Here is a 24,153-nt window from a genome sequence, read left to right as displayed (position 1 = left end):
CAAACTAAAACAAAAGGTTCGGTTTTCTGTGTCCAGACTAAATGCACCTATTCAACTAACACTTATTGTATGACTAAAGAATTAGAACTAGCCATGTTGTCTGAGCAATTAGTTTGTTTTCAGCCTTCAAGACACTGAACTGCACATCAATTCAGGGGTTTGCTCGGACAACCAGGAAGCTCAGAATAGGATTTGCAGTGCGTGTCTGTGTGCAGGACATTAGACAACATGTGTTTTTATTTGCCTCTTAATTCATCTGCTTTCTCCCTTCTCTGACTTTAGCTTAGCCCCAATTTCATCACCTACTTTTAAAAATAAATCTTTTGCACGGGACACATTTGGTAAATCCCCCTTGAAACACGAGGGAGTAGGTAAAGAAATAAAATACCAAATGAGCGATGTGAACTGAGCACCTCATAGACATGGTCTCCTATAGTCATGAATTTCTAAGGATCATCAAATCTGTTACTTCCAAACAGAAATACAATTTGGGGGCCAAGGAAGATCCATCTTGTAAAGCAATAGGAAGCAGCAAAGCGTTAAGGGTGGACTTTTCAACTAATGTATTTCATATCTCTGGGTAAACAGGAAACACTCAGCTCTCCGCTGATGGGGAGAGGGGGGGAGGAGGGAGGCTAGGGCAGTGAATGAACTAGTTCTGGGGCAGTTATTGTTCACTCTATTCCTGGCTGAAGTCACCAGCCGCCTTCTAAGAAAGAAGTAGGAAGTTAAAACTACGCAGAAAGGAAACTTTTAAACCTAAGGATATATCATAAATCAAGATGACACTATTGATCTGTTATTCATAATCTGCTTTGAGCTGTTCCTCCAATAGTGGGAATGAGGGACTTGCAGTATTGAGTACTTGCTGTGTTAGTCAAAGTTCTTGGTTGAAAGCCACAGAAACTGTCTCTACCTTAAACGAAACTGAATTTTATTAGAAGGGAACCAGGGCTCATAGAACCAAATGGAAACTGTGGGGTCAAGTTTGAAAATCCAAACCAGGGGAGCTCTGCAGGCCTGGCAGCTGTGTCTGCACAGCACTAGGGACAGAGGACGTTGTTTCCATAGACTAGGGGTGGGGGTGGGCGACCCACAGGCTGCATGTTTTTTTTGTTTTTTAATTTTTTAATTTTATTTTTTTAAAGACCAAAAAACATCAAACAAATGCAAACATTCCTATTTTGATCATTCCGTTCTACGTATATAATCAGTAATTCACAATATCATCACTTAGTTGCATATTCATCATCATGATCATTTCTTGGAACATTTGCATCTATTCAGAAAAAGAAATAAAATGAAAACAGAAAAAAAAATTTTACAAACCATACCCCTTACCCCTCCCTTTCATTGATGACTAGCATTTCAAACTAAATTTATTTTAACATTTGTTCCCCCTACTATTCATTTTTTTTTTTTTTTTTTTTTTAGGAAAGACAGAGAGAAGGAAGGAAGGATAGAAGGAAGGAAGGAAGGAAGAAAGGGAAACATCTTTAAACATTTTCTTGTTTTATTGTATTTTGTTTTTCCGTTTTTGTTACATGGGCTGGGGCCGGGAATCGAACCGAGGTCCTCCGGCATAGCAGGCAAGCACTTTGCCCGCTGGGCCACCGCGGCCCGCCCTACTATTCATTTTTATTCCATATGTTCTACTCATCTGTTGACAAGGTAGATAAAAGGAGCACAAGGTTTTCACAATCACACAGTCACATTGTGAAAGCTATATCATTATGTATCATTATACAATTATCTTCAAGAAACATGGCTACTGGAACACAGTTCTACATTTTCAGGCAGTTCCCTCCAGCCTCTCCATTACATCTTGAATAACAAGGTGATATCTACTTAATGCGTAAGAATAACCTGCAGGAGAACCTCTTGATTCTGTTTGGAATCTCTCAGCCATTGACACTCCGTCTCATTTCACTCTTCCCCCTTTTGGTGGAGAAGGTTTTCTCAATCCCTTGATGCTGAGTCTCAGCTCATTCTAGGATTTCTGTCCCACGTTGCCAGGAAGGTCCACACTCCTGGGAGTCATGTCCCATATAGACAAGGGGAGGGTGGTGAGTTTGCTTGTTGTGTTGGCTGGAGAGAGAGGCCACATCTGAGCAACAAAAGAGGCTCTCTTGGGGGTGACTCTTAGGCCTAAATTTTAAGTAGACTTGACCTATCCTTCGTGGGGTTAAATTTCATATGAACAAACCCCAAGACTGGGGGCTCTGCCTATAGCTTTGGTCGTCCACACTGCTTGTGAGAATATCAAGAATTCAACTTGGGGAAATTGAACTTTCCCCCGTTCTCACCATTCTCCAAAGGGGACTTTGCAAATACTTTTTTATTCACTGTTCAAATCACTCAGGCTGCTTGTTTTTGTAAATAACATTTTATTAGAACTATCACTTTCTTTGAACATTGCTGGTTTCTTCAATGAGGGCTGCAGTGAATAGCTACCCTCTAGAACGTTCGGTCACTTACTTGTTGACTATTGCTGCTTTCCTGATGTAACAGCAGAGTGGTATAGTTACACAGAGACTCTGGGGCCTGCAGAGCCTAAAATATTTATATAGACTAGAATGGAAATGGTGTCTCCTAGAACTGTGCGATGCCCTGGTGGCCTTTTCTGGAGGGAGACTGGACAGCAGAAACGACAGCTCGGGCTACGCAGTACAGGTCAAGCTCATGGCTGCTTCTGCGATGACTCTGGCTTCCAAACCCTTCTTCCACTCTGTGTCCTTACAGAGTCCTTTGGTTGAGTTTAAGTCACGTGCCCACTCCCTGGCCATGCCATGGGACAGAGGTACAAGCATCTGTCTCTCTTGGCTTCATTTGCAGGATTGGGAAAGGGTGCCAGGAATTGCGCTTCCTTTAGAGGTCCACGTTAACAGTGCATTCCGACACTAATAGGAGGACAGAGGGAGTTGGCTGTGATTGGCTATAAGTCGGAAAAAGAACTGCTGTGCTCAAGTGTGGCTTTGGTACAGAATATAAAAAAGCATAATGTAAAGGGCAAAACCTGGACAGTAAATTTTACTTGCCTTGGTTTGTAATGCTTGAGCCTGAAAAGAGGCTATGAAATATGTTAAAAATGTAGCAAAGTTTGCACAATCTTGACGGATCGCTTCCTTGGTTTACTGATTAATGCTTTCACCTACAGTATGAAAGTTTATTTTTTTACCTAGATAGCAAAGTGTCTGTGTCTTAATAGAATACTTTTCTGTGATTTATTTTGATTTTATTGCCGCCTTGATTATTTAAGGGAAAAAAAACAACAAAGTTTCCGCATTTGCAAAAGAGCTGATGTTCTTTACAATTTTGTTATCTTCTATATTTATTTTTCATTGCAATTATGTGTATTTTATTTTTATTATTGTTATTACCTTAACTTTTTATTTTGAAATAATTTCAAAAACAATGCAACCTCCATACAGAGAACTCCAACATGTGGTCCCACACACCAGATGCCCCAAATTTAAACAGTTTGCCACATTTGTCATTTCATTCTATCTGTCGATCGTCTACCTACCTACCTACCTATCTATCTATTTACCTACCTAACTATTTTCTGAACATTTGAGAGTAGGTTGCACACATCGTACTCCTTGAAGACATAATTCTTCCATGTACATTTCCTAGGAATTCCATTCACTCATGCAATCACCTTAAGGGTAACGATCAAGTTCAAGGAATTTAACGTTGATATAAAGCTTACATTCTATATTCCAGTTTTACCATGTATCCCAATAATGTCCTTTTGAGCCTTTTCTCTTCCATTCTTAGATCCCATCCAGTATCATTTATTATTCATCATTATGTCTTTAGTTTCACTTTATTTTTTTTTTAATAAAACGTAAGCTTTCCTATCACTTCCCTCCCCAACTTACCATTCAGTGGGATTAATCACACTCACAATGTTGCAGTACCTTTACCATCATCCAGGATTAAAGTTTTCCCTTCACCCCAAACAGAAACTCTATACTCATTTTGTATTAACTCTCCATTGTTTATGCTCCTCACCTCTAATAAAAAGTTGAATATTTTCTGTGATTACCAAGGGGCTTAAATTTATCATAAATCTATAACAATCTTGTTTTCTTTGATACCAACTTAGCCACTTAAATAGCATACATAGACTATGTTCCCATACCCATCTGTGCTTGTTTGAAATTGTTATGTACCCTAGAAAACTCATTGTTCTAGTTTGCTAGCTGCCGGAATGCAACACACCAGAGATGGATTGGCTTTTAATAAAAGGGGATTTATTTTGTTAGTTCTTCAGAGGAAAGGCAGCAAACTTTCTACTGAGGTTCTTTCTTATGTGGGAAGGCACAGACCGATCTCTGCTGACCTTCTCTCCAGGCCTCTGGGTTCCAGCAACTTTCCCTGGGGTGATTCCTTTCTGCATCTCCAAAGGCCTGGGCTGAGCTGTGAGTGCTGAGATGAGGTGTGCTGAGCTGCTTGGGCTGTGCTACGTTGCACTCTCTCATTTAAGCACCAGCCAATTAAGTCAAACGTCATTCATTGCAGCAAGCACCCCTCCTAGCTGACTGCAGATGTAATTAGCAACAGATGAGATTCATGTACCATTGGCTCATGTCCACAGCAATAGAACTAAGCACCTTCACCTGGCCAAGTTGGCACCTGAATCTAACTACCACACCCATGTTCTTTTTCCTAATCCAATCTTGTGAAGGCAGACCTATCATTTAGTATGGGACCTTTTGATTAAGTTGTTTCCATGGAGATATATCTCCGTCCATTCCAAGTGGGTCTTAATCCACTTACTGGATTCCTTTAAGAAGGAAAAAGCTCAGAGCTGACACAGACAGAGACATTTGGAGATGCAGAAAGAAAACATCCCCAGGGAAGCTGTTTGAAACCAGAAGCCAACGTGTGCCAGTTTGAAATTGTTGCGTACCCTAGAAAAGCCATGTTCTTTATCCTCATTCAATATTGTTGGGTGGGATTCTTTTGATTAAGTTGTTCCCATGGAGATGTGATCCATCCAATTGTAGGTGGGACCTATGATTATGTGGTTTCCATGGAGATGTGTCCTATTCAAGGTGGGGTCACATACTGGAGCTCTTTAAAAGAGAACCATTTTGAAAAAAGTTTTCAGTGCCCACGCAGCCAGAGACCTTTGGAGATGTAGAAGGAAAAAGCCACCTGGGAAGCCTTATGAAGCAAGAAGCTGGGATAGAAAGCTAACAGATGCCACTGTGTGTCTTCCCAGCTGACAGAGGTGTTCTGGGCAGCATCAGTCTTTCTTCAGTGAAGATAACCTCTTGTTGGTGCCTTAATTTGGACAATTTCTTAGCCTCAGAATTGTCAACTTGCAACTTAATAAATTCCCGTTACAAAAGCTGTTCTGTTTCTGGTATTCTGCATTCTGGAAGCTTAGCAAACCAAAACACAAAGGATGAGCAGACACCAACCACATGCTTTCCCAGCTGACAGGTGTTTCAGATTCCATCAGCCTTTCTTTAGTCAAGGTATCTTTCTCTGCATACCTTAGTTTGGACATTTCCATGGCCTTAGAGCTGTAAATTTGTAACTTAATAAATCCCCTTTATAAAAGCCAACCCATTTCTGGTATATTGCATTCCAGCAGCATTAACAATCTAAAATACCGTCTGTCCCCTCACCTTTATATAGTTCTTGTCATAAATTACATATTCATAAAGTATGAGTCCCAAACCATTGATTTATCATTATATTTTATACATTTGCCTGTTAGATTCTGTAGGAAGTAAAAAGTGGAGTTATAAAGCAAAAATGATATAATACCAGTATTTATATTCACCCATATCATTTTTACTGATCATTTTTATTTCTTCATGTGGTTTTAGTCAATTATCTGATGTCCTTTCCTTTCCATCTGCAGAACTCTCTTTAAAATTTCTTGGTAGGGCTGATGTAGTGGTGACAAAGTACCTCAGCTTTTGTTTATCTGGAAATGTCTTAGTTTAGCCCTCATTTTTGAGAGACAGTCTTGCCAGGTATAGAATTCTTGCTTGGCAATTTTTCACTTTCAGCATTTTAAATAACTTCCCACTGCCTTCTTGCCCCTATAGTGTCTGATAAGAAATCAACATTTAATCTAGTGAGGCTCTCTTGTACAAGACTTATTCCTTCTCCCTCTGGCTTTCAGAACTCTCCCTTTAGCACTGGCATTTGGCAGAATGTTTCTATTATGCCACAGCGTGGGTCTATTTGGATTTAACTTGTTTGGAGTTTGTTGAGCATCTGAGATGTGTAAATTCATGGCCTTCATTAAATTTGGGAAGTTTTCAGCCGTTATGTCTTTTAATGTTCTCTCGGCCCCTTTCTTGCTTTTCTCTTTTTCTGGGGCCCCCACAATGTACATATTTGTCTGCTTCACGGTGTCCTACCAGTTCCTCAGGCTCTGCACACTTTTCTTCGTTCTGTCTTCCTTCTCCTCCCCAGACTTGATGACTTCAGCCGTCTTATCTGCAAGTTCACTGATTCTTTCAATCTAGGTGTTGAACCTCTTTAGGGAATTTGTCATTTCTATCACTGCAGTCTTCAGCTCTGGGTGGCTTCCTTTTCAAAATGTCCATATCTACATTGATATTCACTTTGTGCTCATCTGCCATTTTCCTGATTTCCTTTGTCTTTGTTTTCCTCTAGGACTTTGATATATTTAGGACTTTTTTTTTTTTTTTTTAAGTCTTTGTCTGGTATGTCCCAGATCTGATTCGCCTCATTGATTGTTTCTCTACTTTAATCTTCTCCTTTGCTGGACCATCGCTTTCTGTTTCTTTGTGGGTTTTTTAATCTTTTGTTGAAATCTGGACATTTTGATATTTTAGTATGTTACCACTGGACTTTAGGCTCTGAGGTGTCTGTTCCCTAAGCTTATATCTAGATAGTGTTATGACAGAGCATTCCTTAAATGCGAAGAGCTAAAAAAAAAGAAGCCTTATTCACACACCATACCATTCACACTAAGTAAATAACCAGCGGCTCCCAGTATAATCAGATAATTATGCATTCACCATCACAATCAATATATAAATATTTCTATTTCTTCCACAAAGAAAGAAGAGGGAAATAATTTAGAAATGAAGAGTAAAAAAATAAAGAGGAGAAACAACAACAATAATTCCATACTCCTCCCGTATGTCCCCCTCTTATTGACATTTAGCTTTGGTATATCGCCTTTGTTACAATTAATGGAAGAATATCACCATGTTACTGTTAACTATGGACCCTGGTTTGCGTTGGTTGTATTTTTTGCATATACCATCCCATTTTCAAAACCTTGCAATAATGTCATTTATTTGTTCTCCCTCATGTAAAAACATTCTTATGTTTAAATACATTTAATTACCATCGTTGTCCACTCTAGGTTTCACTAAGTTATACAGTTCAGTTTTCACTCTCTATCTTTCCCTCTGGTGCCACATGCTCATAGCCTTCCTCTTTCAACTGTTCTCATACTCTTCTCTAAACCTCTCTTTCCCATTTTTTCATATCTGCCGGGAGCACTCCCTTTAGCATTTGTTATAGAGTAGTGTCATGGTCAGGTTCATGTGTCAACTTGGCCAAGTGGTGGTGCCTGTTTGGTTGGGCAATCGCTGACCTGTCTGTTGCGATGAGGACATTTCATAGAATTAAATCATGATCATGTCAGCTCCATCCACAGCTGCTTCCATTTGTAATCAGCCAAGGGGAGTGTCTTCTGCAATGAGTGATGCTTAATCTAATCACTGAAAGCCTTTTAAGGAGGATTCAGATGAGACAGGCTCTCTTCCCGCTTTGGCTTGTGAGCCTCTCCTGTGGAGTCCGTCCAGACCCTCCATTGGAATCATCGGCTTCACAGCCTGCCCTGTGGATTTTGAACTCAGTGTTCCCGCAGTCACATGAGACACTTTTATAAATTTTATATTTGTGAGTGTTCCCTGCTGATTCTGTTTCTTTTGAGAACCCTAACTAATACAAGTAGATCTCTTATTCACAAACTCTCAGTGTCTGTTGCCTGAAAATATTTTAAACTCTTCCTCATTTTTGAGGGATGGTTTTGCCACGTATAGAATTCTTGGTTGGCAGTTTTTCAGTATGTTAAATATATAATACAACTGTCTTCTAGCCCCCATGGTTTCTGCTGAGAAATCCAAATGTAGTCTTATCAAGCTTCCCTTGTATATGATGTATCTCTTTTCTCTTGCTGCTTTCAAAATTCCCTCTTTGTACTTGACATTTGACAATCTGATTAGTAAGTTATTGAAATATGTCTATTCAGATCTATTCTGTTTCAGGTATGCTGCACTTCTTGGATCTATAATTTTATGTCTTTCATAGAGTTAGGAAATTTTCAGTGATTGTTTCCTCCATTGTTCTTTCTGCCCCTTTTCCCTTCTCTTCTCTTCGGGGACACCCACAACATGTATATTTGTGTACTTCATGTTGTCATTCAATTCCCTGATACCTTGCTCATATGTTTCCATTCTTTTCCCTATCTGGTCTTTTTTTTTTCTGCATGAGTAGGCACCGGGAATTGAACCCGGGTCTCCAGCATGGCAGGCAAGAACTCTGCCTGCTGTCCTTATGTTCTTTTGTGTGTAGGATTTCTGATGTCCTGTTTTTTATTTCAATAATCCTTTCTTCTGCCTCTGCAAATCTGCTGTTGTACGTCTCCATTGTGCTTTTCTTCTTTTCTGTTGTGCCTTCTATCCCAAGTTCTGCCATTTGTTTTTTTTTTCAAGCTTTTGAGTTCTTCTATATGGTCATCCAGTGTCTTATTTATATCCTTCATCTCTTTTGCCGTATTTCCCTTCAACTTGTTGATTTGATTTTGAAGATTTGTTTGAGCATCTTTCATTAGTTGTTTCAAGTCCTGCATTTCATTTGAAGTGTTAGTTTGTTCCTTTCACTAGCCCATCTGTGATTTTCCTAGTATGGCTCGTGATTTTTTGCTGGTATCTAGGTATCTGGTCGATTAGTTTATTCTGCAGGTGGTTTTCACTTTTCTACTGAGCGTTTTTTTGTTGGATGGTTTTGTTCTCTGTCTGTTCTTTAACATTCAGTTCAACTAGACCTGTAGCCTAGCTTTGGTTTAACTGATCAGAATGGTCAGTGCTTGTTTTTCTAGTTCTTGCCCTGTCTATATGAAGTGTTTTTGAAGAGAGTCTCTCTGATATGATTGACCCTAATCAGATTTTCCTAGACAAGATAGGCCATGTTTCAGGAGAGGGTGTAACCAGTGTCAAGTTTCCCTAAGGAAAGAGGGTGACAGGTTCTCCTGTGAAGCCTCCAGACTCTGTGCTTTTCCTGTCCTTGCCAGCAGGTGGCGCTCGTCAGCCCACTGGGTCCCACTGGTATGAAGTGGTGGGCTGCCTTTAATTCCCAGCAGACTTTGTCCCTCCCGGGGGTGTGGTTGAGATAGAGACTGAGGCAGAAGGTGGGTTTAAGCTATTTCTGTTCTCCACCCCCTGAGGTCTGAATTCTCTGAACGAGAGCTGTCATTTGTGCTGGGCCCTGTCCTCCTCTTTTTTGGGGGAAGATATGCCGTTTAGGGAATTATCTCCTTTATCTGACTAGTTTCTTTGTCTCTCAGACATCCTTTAATTTAGCTCTTGCCTGGGACGGTGCTGACAATAGAAAATGCCTGGAGTTTTCTATAATGGGCTGCTAAAAAGTTAAAAAAAAAAAAAAAAAGAAAGGGAAAAATATCCTTTTCAGATCCAGTCCCCAGCCCCCTGGGTTTTCCAATCAAGAGCCGGAGTTGGTGCTTATCTCTATGTGCCCCTTTTCTTGGGGCACAGCCCTTTTCCAGCATTCTGAGCTTGGTCAACTCCTAAACCCTCTGGGTTTTTTTTGTTTTTTTGTTTTCCATCAGCCCCACCTCCTCTCTACCAGGAGAGACCTCTGAGATCCTTTCGTGCTTGCTCTGGATTTATCTGTATTCAGAGCTTGTATTTAGTAGTCCAAATTTGTTCATTGAATCTGCAATTGGAGCTTGCTTGAGCTCTCCTTGCCTTGCTCCTAGTAGAGATTGCTCCTTTTTCCCACAGGGAAATGCCTCCCAAACAGCCATGTCAGTGGGGAATGGGTACCAGCTTCCACAGTTTGGGAGATCTTACTTACAGTTCTGTGCTATGATGTTGGCCCTTCCCCCCTTTCCAGACCAGTGTATGATGTGTGTCTGGTCATGCAAGTCCCCCAAACAGTTGTTCCAGATCATTCCTGGCTATTTACTATCTACTGTAGAGGACAAACTAAATTCCACATCTCTCTGTGCCAACATCTTGCCCCACCTCCTCTAACTTTATGTCTAAGCCATTGACTGTCATAATCACAGGCATCCAGGAGCCTATCTTAATTAAATATCTGTTTTAGTGTGTAAAAGCTGCCAGGATGCAATATATCAGAAAGAGAATGGCTTTTTAAAAGGGGAATTTATTAAGTTGCAAGTTTACAGTTCTAAGTCAGTAAAAGTGTTCAAATTAGGCTTGGCTATAAAAATGTCCAAACTAAGACATCCAGGAAAAGATACCTTAGTTCAAGAAGGCTAATGACATTTGGGGTTTCTCTCTCAGCTAGAAAGGCACATGGCGACATCTACCAGCTTTCTCTCCAGGCTTCTTCAATGGCTTCCCCAGGGACATTTTCTCTATGCATCTTCAAAGCTGTCTGGCTGTGTGGGATCTGTTGGCTCTGAGCTTTTTCCAAAATGCTTCCCTCTTAAAAGACTCCACTAAGCAACCCCACTTTGAATGGGTGGAGATCCATCTCCAGGGAAATCACCTAATCAAAAGTTATCACCCATAATTGGGTGGGCCACATCTCCATGGAAACAATAAAAAAGATCCCACCCAGCAATATTGAATGAGGAATGGCTTTTCTGGGGTCTACAACAGATTCAAACCAGCATAATATCTGAATTGCCTGTGAAGCCTTTTCTGACTTTTGCCTTTCAAATATTGCATTCTAAATATGGAAATAAATAAATGAATAAATGAATACACACATGTATACATAAATAAATAATTTTCAGGATATCTTCTACACCTAAAATTGTCTTTGGTATTTTCCAAAGGATTCCTGGAAAATCATGAAGATTTATTCTTTCACTTTATGGAAACAGATGCGGGAAAATAATTAGGTCTGTTTTATGGGAAGTGTGGTAGCTTGAGTTGTGTACCCCAGTTTGAACATGTTCTTGGCCTTGGTCTGCATTCTGGTGCGTATAGGATCTCTTGAAGATGCCACTTCAGGTAGGGCATGGCCCAGCTGAATCAGGTTGGGCTTTAATAGCCATATTACTGGAGTCTTCTTTAATATTTATTTTTAATTAATACATATTATATATTCACATACCATGTAATCATCCAAAGTGTACAATCAGTGGTTCACTATATCACCATATAGGTGTGCATTTATCACAATTGACTTTTTTCATGAAAAATAACATATATGCAAAAAAAGCAATAAATTTCAAAGCATATTGCAACAATTGGCTGTAGAACAGATTTCAGGGTTTGGTATGGGTTACAATTTCTACAATTTTAGGATTTTATTTCTAGTTGCTCTAAGATACTGGAGACTAAAAGAAATATAAATATAATTCAGCAATCATACTCATTTGTTAAATCCTACCTTCTCTGTATAACTCTACCATCACCTTTGATCTTTCTCCCACTCTTTAGGGGTACTTGGGCTATACCCATTCTAACTTTTTCATGTTGGAAGGGACTGTTGATAATATGGGATTGGAGGATGGAACCAGTTGATGTTCTGTAGAGACTGGTACCTCTACATTTTAGGACTTATCTGATCCAGGGACCCATCTGGAGGTTGTAGGTTCCTGTTCCTGGGGTCTTGTATGAGCAGAACGAAATTCAGACAAGGTAGAGAAGCCCATAGGAAAATCCAGAAGCCAATAGAACCCAGAGGAGAAAGGAGAGGACATCTCTATGTGCATTGTCAAGTGGCAGAAAAACCAAGGAAGCCCAAAGATTTCCAGCCAGACATGAGATACCAACTCTAGGAGGAAGCAAATCTTCTATCCGCTGAAATAATGAGTCAATAAATTCCTGTTGTTAAACCAACCCATTGTATGATATTTGTTTTAGCAGTCAGGAAACAAACGCAGTTGTTTGTACTGGGAAGTGGGATGCTGCTATGACAAATACCTAAAAATGTGGAAACTGGTTTGAAATTGAGAAATGGGTAGTGGTTGGAACAATTGTGAGGTGCTTGATAGAAAAATCCTAGATCGTCATGAAGAGACTGTCAGTAGAAATATGGACATTAGAGCTACTTCTAATGAAGCTTTGGAAGGAAATGATGAATGTGTTATTGGAAACTGGAGGAAAGGTGATTCTCGTATTAAAGTAGCATAGAACTTGGCAAAATTGTATTCTGATGTTGGATGGAAGGCAGAACTTAAAAGTGATGAACTTGCATATTTAGCTGAGATTTCCAAGCTGGGTAGGAACAGCCTGATTTTTCCTTGCAGTTTATAGTGAAATGAGAGAAGAAAGAGATAAACTGAAGATTAAACTGTAAAATTCTAGAAAACCAGCAATTAATAATTTGGGAAGTCTTTGGCCTCTCCAGATATTGTGCTCTGAGACTAGGGCCAGAAGTGCCTCTCTCAGGGACCTCCCTGAGCTTTCAGGAAGTGAGTCTCCAGAGAACAGGGCTCTATGTGAGGATTTAACTGGACAACACTTTGCTAAAGAGGTTGTTTAGCAAACAACCTCTTGTCAGACATCTCGGAGGAAGTCAGGATCAGAAATGCAGTGATCCAGGAAGGATCTTTGGAAAGTTCTATTGTCTGATGATCTAGACCTGCTTGGTCCACACGCAAAGCCAACAAAGTTTAGGCAAAATCTCTATGAGCAGAACCACTAACAGTCTGACCGAATGAAACAGAGAAGGGACAACTTGAAGGAAGAAGGACATTAAGGGTAAAACCATGCGAAGGTCTGGAGAACTTATCTCCTTAAGCCAAAAGAATGGGTCCACCCGTGTGTATGGAAAGGGCAGGTCCACCCTGCTCTTGGGGGTCAGGCCATCTAACCTGGCACCTGGAGGGGACAGGACTTGCGCCCCATTGTTCAGGGAGAATGTTGCCACCCCAGTGCTTGGAGATGGTGGAGCCTGTGCTCTGGCATTTGCAGAGAGCCTGGCTGCCATCTCAAAGTTTGGAGAGGGTGAGGCCTACACCCCAATGTTAGGGGACAATGTCGCTGCTGTGCAAGTGCTTGGAAGGGGTCGAACTGCTGTTCTAGTAGATCTGAAAGACAAAGAATCTAGCCGCAAATGGCTCTCAGACTTTCAGATCTAACGGAGTTTGCCTTGCTGGGCTTCAGAATTGTTTGGGACCCGTGACCCTGTTTTCCTTCCAGTTTCTCCCTTTTGGAACAGGAATGCCTATCATCTACCTGTCCCACCATTGTATATTGGAAGCAGATAACTTGTTTTCTAGGTTTCATGGAACTAGCAGAGAGGAATTTTGCCCCAGGATGAATCATGCCATGGAGCTGATTTTGACACGACTTGGTATTTAGCAGTGTTCTAAAATGGCTTGAGGCTTTTGGGATGTTGCAATAGAATGAACGTGTATTGCATGTGGAAAGAACATGTCTTTTTAAGATCCAGAGGGACAGACTATGGTGGATTGAATTGTGCGCCCCAGTTTAGACATGCTCTCGGTTTGGGTGCATATTCTGCTGGGTGTGGGCCCTTTGTAAACAGGATCTCTTGAAAATGTTACTTCAGTTACAGTGTGGCCATAACTGAATCAGGTTGGGCTTTAATGAAGGATTACTGGAGTCATTTACAAGCAGAATAAAATTCAGATGTAGAGAAAGAAAGCCACGAAAGAAGCCAGAAGTCAATAGAGCACAGAGGAGAAAGGAGAAGACGTGCACTGCTGTGTGGCAGTCAAGGCAAGGACCCAAGGATGGCTGGCAGGCAGTCAGCGCCAGAATGCCACAGTCTTCAGGAAGAAAGCATAGCCTTTGCTGAAACCTCAATTTCTCCTAACCTCAAAACCACAAGCCAATAAATTTCCATTGTTCAAGCCACCCCATTATATGGTACTCGTTTCTGTGGTGCAGAAACTAATACAGGAAGAGGTGTCAAATCAGAAGAGATATGCAGCCTCCTCTTGGTTAAATTTGTAACTCGTGTATCAGTGTTCTTTGCAGCATTATTCACAATAGCCAAAAACTGGAAACAACTTAAGTGTCCATCAACAGAGGAATGGATAACCAAAATGTGGTATATACTCCTCAGCCATAAAAAGGGATGAAGGTCTGATACATGCTACAGCATGGATGAACCGTAAAGACAATATGCTAAGTGAAAGAAGCCAGACACGAAAGGGCAGATATTGTATGATTCCACTAGCCTAGAATAAGCAAATTCAGAGAGACAAAAAGTAGATTAGAGGCCACAAGGGCTGGTGGGGGAGAGGGATGGGGAGTTATTGCTTAATGAATAAAGAGTTACTGTTTCAGGTGATGAAAAAGTTTTAGTGATGGAAAGTGGTGGCGATAGTACTACATTGCAAAAGTGATTAATGCCACTAAGCTGTATGCTTAAAACTGGTCAAAATGGCAAATTTGTATAGGTAAAATGTTAACATAAATATTTCAAAATTGAATGCTTCATGGGAAGTCCCTGAGTCAATACCCTCTCATCCATAGTGTGGTTTTACCCTCAAAGAAAATATTGATTAAAACTCTTATGAAATAGTTCTGTGGCGCTTTTCTATTTTTGTTAGAAACCTGGCCATGCTTTGCCTGATGATATTGACAAAAACAGTATGGTGTTATCTTTCAAAAGTTCAGTCATTAATTGAAGGGCTTACTTGCCACAGCTTTCCTTCTTTAATCTGAATCTAGCAAATTCTAGGTCAATGGGTCTCACCTAGGGTATGCATTAGACCTATCATGGAATGGACATCTGTAGACATCTCTAAATGTACAGGCTCTTACTCCAGATTTACAGTATCTCTTTACTTGATGTTTTTTTGGTTTGAAAAAAAAAATGTCTCAGGGTTATTGCATGTTATATCACAAGATTTTGTTTTCTGTACAAACTACGTTCATCCATTAAAAAAAATTTTTTTATACGTTCTATGATGGGGTCACATTTCATTATTTTTTTCATGTGATTATCCCGTTGTTGCAACACCATTTGTTGAATTTCTGCTTGTTTTTTGGGAAGTGTGTGGACCAGGAGTCAAACCTGGGTCTCCCATACAGCAGGCGAGAATTCTACCACTGAACTACCCTCGCACACTCTTTGCTCATCCTTTTTTTGGGGGTGGGGGCAGGCACCAGGAACCAAACCCAGGTCTCCAGCATGGTAGGCGAGAATTCTGCCACTGAGCCACCCTCGCACCACCCCTGTTCAAACATTTTTATAAATCAGATGCAATATTTACTGACTCTTTGAAAATAGACAAATCATTATCTTTCAGTAAATTTTGTCTAACTTTTCTTTTTCAGATGGTTTTATTAATCTTTATTTTGCATGCCACAGAAAAAAATAGCTTTGTTATTCTTATGACTTCTCATCAGACCTTTCACATTTGAAAACTAGCAGTATTAAACTAACCAAAGCTATTATTTTAAGGCTCAGTTGTGTACAATGTCTCTGAGGCTTGCTGAAATTTCTGCCATCAGCCACAGGCCAGAGTTTTTGTTTTCAGCAAACAAGGACAGTCTCAGAGTTTTGTGGAAAAGGACTGTCCCAAGTACTTCCAACTGTTGACACTTCACAGCTGAGCTGCCATTGCTTAGACAACTTTCATAGTGTGCCAGGGCAGTGAGTCAGGATTTCCAGAGCTCTTTGTGGTCAAGAAGCAGAGACTTTATGAGATTCTAATAGAAGGGGAGCCTGCAGAACAAAAATAATTAACAGAACTGAATGAACTAACAAGGGAAATTTTATTATAGTTATCTGTTTGGAATATTGTTGATGTCATTTTAATGTTCCATTTTTCAGATTTATGAGAAAGCTCTTTCTCTTTCTTCTTAATCCATCTGTAACCCATAATTATTTAGAGGACTCTACTTTTGTAAACTGAAATAAACCATTTAAAAATTATGTCTGATTCTCACTGATGATCCAGATTTCAGAAGCTCTTATTAAATCTCTACTTTTCATGATGATAGTTATTTGCATAGGTCCAATAAGCATATGTCCTCTTTGCTATCGAAGCAATTGTGCAGTCAAGGACTCTTGACTGGAATGTCATATTTGAGAATGATGCTCTTCAAATCAGAATGACAAGACATTATAAGGAATGAAATTTGGCTGCACATACGGAGCTAATGTACACAAAACTTTCCTAGGAAAACTGGCCCGGTCCCTGGTTTACCAGAGCTAAGGAAGGTCACTTCCTAACAGGCCAGGAAACTTCGAATATTTGGGGGGCCTCAAGAAGAAAGGAATTCACCAAAATTTATTGGTACAACAAGTGAAATCTCATGGAAAATGTTTATTGGACTTGGCTTCTTAGCCTTGGGATAACAAATAATAGAGGCTTTCAAAACTCCAATTGGATGTTCCTTATGAAGACTTCCAGACAAAAGTGAATTTGAGGGCGGGCGATGGTAGCACAGTGGCAGAGTTCTCACCCGCTGTGCTGGATACCCGGGTTTGATTTCCGGTGCCTGCCCATGCAAAAAAAAAAGAAAGTAAAAAGTTAATTTTGTAATTGTTTACAACTGTAAGGCTCTAGATTTTGCAAAGCAAATTTAGGAGGTTTATATGCTAAATTAGCCTTCTTGCTCCACCTGTGTAAACAGTCAGGTCAAATCTGCTGAACCCAGCCTGATTTTGTGATCGAGAATAATCTTTCTTTGAGATTATTATGATTACTGGGGTGGGGTGGAGGGTGGGGCTGGGGGTGTGTGCTGATTTGAAGCTGTTACGTATCCCAGAAAAGGCCGTGTTCTCTTAATCCATTCTTGTGAGCGCAGACCTATTGTGGGTGGGAACTTTTGGTTATGTTACTTCAATTGAGATGTGTCCCAGCCCATTCAAGATGAGTCTTAATCCTTTTACTGAGTCCTTTACGACAGGATAAAAGACAGAAAAAAAATGAGAAAGCTTAGAGAAAAAAGTCCTTGGAAGAGCTGAGAGAGGAAGCCGCTGAAGCCAGAAGCAGAAAGCAAAGAAACCAGAGAGAGAAGGATCAGCCAACACTGGCCATGTACCTTCCCATGTGACAGAGGTGATCCAGATGCCAGCAGCTTTTCTTCAGAGAAGGTATCGTCCTGTTGATGCCTTAATTTGGACATTTTCATGGCCTTAAAACTGTAAATTTGTAAGCTAATAAATCCCCATTTTAAAGCCAACCCATTTCTGGTATATTGCATTCCAGCAGCTTTAGCAAACTAAACCAGGGTGCAGGATAGGGTAGAGGATGGAAAGGAGACACAAGAGAGAAATTGTGAAAGACCTTCAAATTTAGTGGATCCTGACTTGTTGGCCCAAGAGGATTATCTTTGCCTTCCATTGTCTTTGAGCTACTTTACAGCTCTGCAGATTGTAGAAAACTGATAGTAATGTAAATGATTCTTGTCCGTGGAAATGCAAATTGTGTCTAGTCGAATGCAATTTATCATTACCCTGCCCAGCTTCACCAGTTTTGCATTTATTTGTGTTCTAGTTTGCTAGCTGCCGGAATGCAATATACCAGAAATGGAATGGTTTTTAAAAGGGGTGATTTAATGAGTTGCTAGTTTACAGTTCTAAGGCCAAGAAAATGTCCCCATTACAACAAATCTATAGTAATGTCCAATCAAAGGCATCCAGGGAAAGATACCTTGGTTCAAGAAGGCCGATGACGTTCAGGGTTTCTCTCTTAAGTGAGAAGGCACATGGCGAACACAGTCAGGGCTTCTCTCTCAGCGGGAAGGGCACATGGCGAACACGGCGTCACCTGCTAGCTTTCTCTCCTGGCTTCCTGTTTCATGAAGCTCCCCGGGAGGTGTCTTCCTTCTTCATCTCCAAGAATGGCTGGCTGGTGGACTCTCTGCTTTGTAGTGTTGCTCTCTCTGAATCTTTCTGAATCTCCAAAATATTTCCTCTTTTATAGGACTTCAGAAACTAATCAAGATCCACTCAAATGGGCGGAGACATGTCATCCCCTAATTCGGTTTAACAACCATTCTTAACTAAATCACATGAACCAGGGAGATGATCTCATTACAGTTTCAAACATACAGTATTGAATAGAGATTATTCTACCTTTATGAAATGGGATTTATATTAAAACATGGCTTTCTTAGGGGGCATATATCCTTTCAAACCAGCACAATTCGTAAATTAATTTCCTTGGTCCTTAGCTGGCTACAAATGTGCAATAATCTGAATTCTCCTTAGAACCAGTCATAACATCTTACTGGTTCCCTCCTTACTTAATAGGTTCAATAAAATCTTTGACCTGGGTTCATTTTATAGCCATTTGGGAGTTATAAGTTTACCTTTTTTTAAAAAATCATCCCTTGAGTTAACAAACATGTAAGTTGCTTAGGACAGGGACTTGCACACGCTCTAGGTTAATAAATGTCAGCTATGGGGAATTAAGGATGCATATATCACTATTGTAGAGATGAGGAAAATGAGATGCAGAGAGATTCAGCAACTTGCCTAAGGAGCACAGCTTGTCAGAGATGAACAGAAGCAACCAGGGACCAGGCCCGTCTCGGTGGCCAGCCAGCCCACCACCCGGCATGCCGCAGACGCCCACCGGCAAGTGCCAGCGCTGCGGTCTAGTGAAGGTCGGACTGCTGCTTCCCCTGGGATGGGCAGCAGGGATGCTCTCCCAACCGCCTTGAACATCTCTGCTCCGGGCAGCCCTAGGGAGTGTCAGCCCCCTAAAGAGGCTGCCCAAAGCCACTAAGCCTCTCGTGAATTGAGCGTGTGTGTGTTTGTGTGTGTGTCTGTGTGTTTTCCAAATCAAAGTCCAGAAATCCAGGTTTAAAAATAACCAAAAAATGCAATCTTCTCCATCGAGCCTCTTGGCAAAAACAAAACCTTCAGTAAAGATCGGTGTGGAGTCTCACTTCACACTTACTCATTTTCAGCCGCCAACCTGGCTCTGTCTGGGTGGGGAGGTAAAGGGAAGGCAGGACTCCTTGGAACTGAAGGAAAAGGGCATGGGAGCCGGGCACACACACTGGGTCGATTCGGCTTTGCAGGCCCAAGGACCTGGCTTTATAGGCACACGCCCTTGAGGGAAGACAGCTGCTTGCAACTTTTGTGAAGTACGGTTTTCCTTGGAGTCCCGGCTTACTGGTCTCCAGCCCTGGATTGGGCAGGAGATCAAAGCAGCCCTGGAAAAATGGTCTCCATTAGTAATCCAGAATTCATTCTCCTTCTCTGGGGAGACATTAGCTTCTACTCGAGCCTGTCTTTCCCCAGCATTACTTAGGGAGCTGGCTGGTTGTAATAGGGATTCACATTTAAACTCTCTTTCAACAACCTCAAACTGCTCCCCCCGCCCCTTTACAACATGGTCTATTTTTTAATCTGTCCTTTTTTTTTTAATGCCCATTTTGTGGGCAAGAAAAATGTATGATGGAAGAGAGGAAATTCGGGACCAGGGAAGGCCTGGAAAACTGTCAAATTTCATATTTCCTCCTCCTTTGAATCAGCATTTATGTCCCTCGGTGGGGTTTTCCCACATATGCTTGTATAACTCCCTTTTAAAACAATTTTTGCTGTTTTTTCCTTTCCCTGCCCCTGGGTAAGTTGTTCCAACTGACTACTTTCCACCTCAAAAGAAAGTAGCGGACAGGAAAAAAGTGGTCGTGTGGTCTGTTAGCTGCCGCCCCAAGTGAAGCCAGGAGACTTTGGGTCTATTCTGAGCCTTTTTGGGAAGGGGATGAGGGAGAGGGCATGAGCCCTGCCCTTTTGTAGGAGTTCCTTGGACCCTATGCCAACTTAAGAAATTTGCTCAATCAGATCAAAAGAAGACCAGGAACCAGCATTTATTAAACACCTGCGCAGTGGCAGGCCCTTTACCCACCAGCATATTTAGTCCTCACAACTTTGTGAGATAGGTTTTGTGACTTTTACGTTACAGACCAGGAAACAGAGGCTCAGAGAGATACAGTAAGTTGCCCAAGGTAGCACAGCGTGTCAGCAGCAGAGCCAGGAAAAGAGCTTAGTTCTGTTTCTCGGATCTGAGTTGTTCGCTACAACATGCAACCCAGCCAACCATGATTTGTTCATTTACTTACTCACTTTACGGAGCACCTATTATGTGCCCCATGCTGTTCTAGGAGCTGGAAATACAGCAGCAAGCAAAGCAAAGATCCCTGTTCCTTTGGAGCTTATATAATAGTTGGGGGGGGGGGCGGGAGAGGAAGGAGGAAGGCACATAATAGGCTTAGTAAACAAGTAAATTATATACCAAGCGAGAAGCGCACAAGTATTAAGGACAAAAGAAAAATTAGAAAAGGATAAGGGGGAGTGGGAAAACTGGAGATAGCAGTTGCACATTTAAATAGGGTAGTCAGGTTAGACCTCATGGAGGAGTTGACATTTGAGTGGAAACTTAAAGGAGATGAGAGAGTTAGGTATGCTGATATTCGAGGGAAGAGGAAACAATCAGTGGAGAGGCTATAGGGTGGGAACTTGCCAAGAACATTGAGGAACAACAAGGAGGCCAGTATACCTGTAGCAGAGTGAGCAAAGAGGACTTTCATAGAAAACTGCAGGGGGCAAAGACAAAGCAGGACCAGCAAGAGGAGGCTCTTGCAGTAACCAAACAATGGGGACTCAGACCAAGTTGGGAGCAGGGAAGGGAGTAAGAGGTAGGCAGATTCTGAATTTATTTTGAAAGCAGAGTAAATAAGGTTTCCTGATGGATTTAATATGGGGAGTGAAAGAGAGAAGCATTTGGGAGACTCTAAGATTTTCGCTGGGCAACTGGAAGACGAGAGCTACCATCCATTGAGCTAAGCAAGGCTTTGGGTGGAAAAGATCCAGGCATGGAGGGAAGATAAGGAATTTTATTTTGGACATAGTGAGTTTGAGATGTGTAACTTCTCTTAATACAGGGCCAAATAAATATCATCTAAATGCAAGACCAAAGAAGCCCATCTATGAGGAGCCTCCAAACAAAACGGCTAATTCCAGTGTGCTCTATACCAGTTATTCTGAACCAGAGGTCCATAAATTTGGATGGTAAAGAATTTTTTTTCCACTAACCTCTTACTGGAATTTAGCATTTCCCTCAATTATGAAATCCCAGGAGACTTAGCAGGACCGGTGACTGTCACCAAGAGAAATCCAGTTATTTTCATTTCACGTGACAGGTGATTATCCTTTTATCCTGCAGATTATCCCCAAATATCTCTTCCCTTCATCACTTCTTCGAACTTCTGGTAGTCATTAGAGCTGCCACCAGATCATATTATTTAATGCACTAACAAACACATGTATTAAATTTGGATATTAAAGCCTTTTTTGATAATGATATTTCCCCATATTTGGTTTCCTCTGTAATCTTATGAATTTTATTGAATATATTGAAGGCTATTATTCTGAGAAAAGCTTCATCAGCTTCCCCAGGCTGCCAAAGGGGTCCATGATACAGAAAAGTAAAGGCCCTGATCTAAGCTAGAGCAAGACAGAGCAATTAAAAAAAAAAAAAAAAAAAAGGCACCAAAATGTCTTGTTCCGTACCGGAACTTTATATACATTACCTCATTTAACCTTAATAATTGTATGGTGGCTATTGTTATTATTCACATTTTACATTTGAGAAAACTGAGGGTCAGAGATGTTGAAGTCACCCAGCCCATGAGAGAAAATCAGGCCTTCAACCACAGAGCTATCTATTTGCAAAGCCTGTGTTGTTTCCACCGAGCCAAATTGGACCGTATGCAGATAATGAGCTTTGATTTTCAGCACAGTGCCAAATTCAAGTGGCAGGGGAGTGTATTAGTTAAGTCCAGGAGCTGAACTTCCTGGGCTCAAATCCAGCCTTTGATGCTTGTTTACATGTGACCTTAGGCAGATGACTTAACCTCTCTGTGCCTTGGTTTTCTCATCTATAACACAGGCAAGAGAGTGATAATGACACCCTCAGAGGTGCAACGGTGGCTCAGTGGCCGAATTCTTATCTGCTATGCCGGAGATCTGGGTTCGATTCCCAGTGCCTGCCCATGTGAAAAAAATAGAAAATAATGAATAAAGAAAGAAAGAATACTTTCATTAAAATAATAATAATAATAATACCCTCAGCATAGGTATATTGGGGAGTAGCATAAGATGATACTTAGAACTGTGCCTAAAATATAGAAGTGCTTTATGAGTGTCTGTTCTTTAAAGCCCTCTGGCTCTAACAGACAGACTGGATTTGAACGTCAGCACAACTACTTATTAGCTGTGTGAACTTGGGCAGTTCACTCATCTCTCTAAGCGTCACATCCTCATCTGTAAGTGGGAGTCATAATATCTGCATTCATAGAGAGACTAAATGAGATAATAAATACAAGATATTTAGAAATTTACCAAATAGTACAAATAAGCCCTATTAGATAAATGCTAAATAAGTGTTAGCATTTGGCATTTCTTAATGTTGTTATTTCTATTTCTAGCTTTTCTATCTTTTTCAAATCCATCAGTTTCCCTAGCCCTTACCTTTCTTTCTGTTCCCCATTCTCTTACTCTTGGGGATTTCATGGAATGTCTAATCTAATCAAATTATTAAGGTTAAATACAGACATTTATTATCCTAATATTTATCAAGTTCTCATTACATGCCAGGGACTGTTTTAGGCCCAGAGCAAAAAATCTCTGCCCCCAAGGAGTTGACATTCTAAGTACTAGGCAAGAGCCTCAGAAGAAATTCCCTTAACCAATCTAAAGCAAATCAAATTCATATTCGAAAAAAATATAAATATGTTGGACAAACATCGATACTCTTTCTTTAGACATATCCTCCCAAAACTGGGTCCAGCCAGCTGTTCAGCCCAATCTCCAATCACTGAGAACATCTGACTTTTCAAGACATTCAATGTCCATTTGCAGTTCCATGCCTTTGCACATGCTTGTCCCTCTCCCTGGAACAACGCTGCCACTTGACAACTCCTCCTTGTTCTTTGGGACCTAAGTTAAATATCCACTTCCTCCATGAAGCTTCTGTTTACTTTGTAGGGCAGATGCCCATTCTGCTTAACCCCTCCAGGGCACACCTGTTTATTTCATCTGATTGGCATGAATAACTTAGTTATCCTCAGTTGTTGTGTTTTGAAGCTGTGTGCACCTCAGAGAAACATGTTCTTAAGCCTAATCCTTTCCTGTGGGTGTGAACCCATTGTAAGTAGGACCTTTTGATGAAGTTACTTAAATTAAGGTGTGGCCCACCTCAATCCTATTACTGAAGTCCTTTACAAGCAGAATGAAATTCAGACACAGAGAGAGAAAGCCACAGGAAGCGAGAAGCTGAGCATCAACGGAAACCAGGAGAGAAGGGAGAAACCACGAGGCAACGGCAGGCGCCTTGCCATGCAACAAGCTAAGGACCAAGGACAGTCAGCAGCCCCAGAACACCACAGCTTTAGGGAAGAAAGCAGTGCCTTGATTTGGACTTCACTGCAGCATCAGCCCATGAGCCAATAAATTCCCATTGTTGAACCCAGCCCATGTCATGGTATTTGCTTGAGCAGCCAAGGAAACTAAAACAATTGTCCTTTGGGGAACCATTCCTTCTTTTCTTCTGTTCCCAAACTGAACACTTGACTAGGCATAGCCAGTCAGAACATTTCATCCCCATGGCCATTGTGGTTGGTTCCAGTATGGACACATGATGCAAGCCTGACTCAAGAGACTCAAACCTGGGACTTTCTGTTTAAGCCACTTTGAGTTGGGTTCTGTCCCTTGCAATCAGGAGTCACGGCTAGGGCTGGAGAAGGGGAGAATGGGGGGTTATTGCTTAAAGGGTGGTGAGTGTCTGTTGGGCATGATGGAAAAGTTTTGGAAAATGATCGTGGCAGTCGTACAACCTTGTGAATATAAAGAATGCCACTGAATTGTACACTAAAAGTGATAAAGTGGCAAATGGGTTATATATATAGTTTTACCAAAATGAAAAAGTTAATTAAAAAACCTACTTAACCCTTGTGCTGGTTTGATGGTGTTACG

The sequence above is a fragment of the Tamandua tetradactyla genome, chromosome 2 (assembly GCF_023851605.1).
Source record: "Tamandua tetradactyla isolate mTamTet1 chromosome 2, mTamTet1.pri, whole genome shotgun sequence".
NCBI classification, from domain to species: Eukaryota; Metazoa; Chordata; class Mammalia; order Pilosa; family Myrmecophagidae; genus Tamandua; species Tamandua tetradactyla.
Note: the sequence above shows the minus strand (reverse complement) of the source record.